Source organism: Neovison vison, chromosome 7 (genome assembly GCF_020171115.1).
Source record: "Neovison vison isolate M4711 chromosome 7, ASM_NN_V1, whole genome shotgun sequence".
NCBI classification, from domain to species: domain Eukaryota; kingdom Metazoa; phylum Chordata; class Mammalia; order Carnivora; family Mustelidae; genus Neogale; species Neogale vison.
Window position 1 is genome coordinate 157264714 of NC_058097.1, and position 2646 is coordinate 157267359.

Consider the following 2646-nt stretch of genomic DNA (forward strand, 5'->3'; position numbering starts at 1 on the left):
TCACTACTAAAAAAATCAGATAAAGACCCATTTTTCTCCATTTTGGCCAGATATCTGGCAGCCCCAGTCTTCCAGAACATACTATGACCCATGAATTAAAGTGCCTTTAAGAAAACCATTATCACAGTGTCCATATGCTTGACACAATGTGAGAAACAGCTGCCAGTAGGTCACTGGCCAGACAATAAGACAGTAGCATAGTATAACTCAGGATAAACTAATAATGGAAGGAAGAGGTGGCAGCCGACAGAGGAGTGCAAGCTATAATAAAAACAAGTGTGTCTCTGCTTTCTGATTCCATGAGAACAGTAACCTTCAACCCTTCCAATCTGGGTAAAGAAGATCATAACTCAAAGCCAAATTAATGAGTTTGTTTGTAGTGATGGCAGTGAGTCAACAAGAGACTACATTCGGTTTACAATGCCATTTAATAAGATATCCTAGAGAATCAAAGAATTTTGGCATTAGAAATTACTTTGGAGGGACACCTGGGTGGCTCAGTTGGTTAAGCCACTGCCTTCGGCTCTGGTCATGATCCTGGAGTCCCACATGGGGCTCCTTGCTTGGTGGGGAGCCTGCTTCTATCTCTGCCTCTGCCTGCCATTCTGCCTGCTTGTGCTCTCTCTCTCTGACAAATAAATAAATAAAATCTTTAAAAAAAAAAAAAAGAAGGCAAGAAATTATTTTGGATGTTGTGAAATGTGTAAGCCTGATGATTCACAGACCTGTACCCTGGGGGCAAATAATATATGTTAATAAAAATTTTAAAAAATAAAATTATGCATTATTGAAAAGCCTTAAAAAAAAGAAATTACTTTGGGGCTCTCTTTATTCCACCTTCTATCCAATGCCAATATTGTTAGGAAATGATCATCCCACCTTTCACTTCCAGTGAAAGAAAATATAGAGATAATTCATTTAATTCATTTTGCTAAATAGTTGTACCTTGATACCACTCTGAGCCTTAGCTTTTCCTTCTGCAAAACTATGAACAATACTACCTTCTTTGCAGGTATTCTCATAGGCCTTGGTTTACAATAGATGCTTCCCTCCAATTGAGCCAGGATATGTATGCCTCTCTGCAACATCCACCTACTGGAAATGCTTGCCTTCTGGTGCCAGAAAGAACATTTTCCATGACCGCTCTGAAGACAAGAATCATGTTATCATTGTCCTTTTCTAGATGCTCCACAAATTCTATACATGTCTCTATCTTACAAATGACAACTACATACAGAGTCCTTAATACTTTTTTTTAAACACCACACAAGCTTTATTTGTACAATCTGTAAGATTTCTAAATTTCTCAGACGGTAATACTTTTATACTCCTTAACTAAACACCAACATCATCTTCACATAAACTTTTGTTAATCCAAGCTCTTCCCCACTGTACAAGAGCAATAGATTTTTAAAAAATAAAAGTCAAGATTTTTTAACTCTTTTAAAACTTAATTTTCTTTATTTTATTTTATGAAGATGATCATGAATCTTGATTCAGTCCCTCATTATTTAAGGTTGGGTAAGTCTTTTTAATTTTTTATGTATTTTTAAATTTTAAATATTTTTAAAAAGAGTTTATTTGAGAGAAAGAGATCGTACATGCATACAAGTTGGGGAGGGGCAGAGGGAGAAGCAGACTCCTCACTGAGCATGGAGCTTGATGCAGGGCTGGATCCCGGAACCCTGAGATCATGACCTGAGCCAAAGTCAGATGCTTACTGAGTCACCCAGGCACCCCTAATTTTTTATATTTAGAATAAATGGACAAAAACAAGACAAAATCTTTTGAGGTGGAATGGTAGTACCATCTAAGTAGTAGTGGAATTGTAATTCTAAATTGTGACAAACATTGTCATAGCTAAAGAATGTTTCCTGTTGGCTCTTTAATCTTACTATTTCAATATTAAAATATTAATACTTAAAAGTTTCTATCAACTGTAAAATGCATTTATTTGAAATGTCATTTAGGCAATGGCTTTAACTACATATTAAGGCTCATTCAATAATTCTTCCCCTTCTGAAACCTGTCTTATTTGTTTGAACTAAATAAATATGTCCCTTTCTAGAAAAATATTCTCTCAGGCATTGCTGACCTACCATAAAAGATTGTTCTCATGTACTGTTAAATCTTTAAATAACTACCACATGCCAACCACTTCACAATCGATACTGTGTAGCAAGTACTATCATCACATGTTTTATAGACTGAAAAACCAAGCTCAGAGAGGTTCACTAATATGACCAAAGACATATACCCAATAAGAGACTGCTTTTATAAGAGGGGCACCTGGGTGGCTCAGTGGGTTAAAGCCTCTGCCTTCAGCTCAGGTCATGATCCCAGGGTCCTGGGATCGAGTCCTGCATTGGGCTCTCTGCTGAGCGGGGAGCCTGCTTCCCCTTCTCGCTCTCTCTGCCTGCCTCTCGGCCTACTTGTGATCTCTGTCTGTCAAATAAATAAATAAAATCTTTTTTTTTTTTTTTAAAGAGAGATTGCTGAAGGACTAGTAGCAATGGAAGAAATGAGGACTTCAAAGCCTTGCGTTCAGAGGACTCTATGAGAGAAACATTGATGCAATTAGGCTGTGCCTGGGCTCCCTCACCTTCCAGAAGCCCTGACACAGAGACTTTGTCAGACAAGCACACA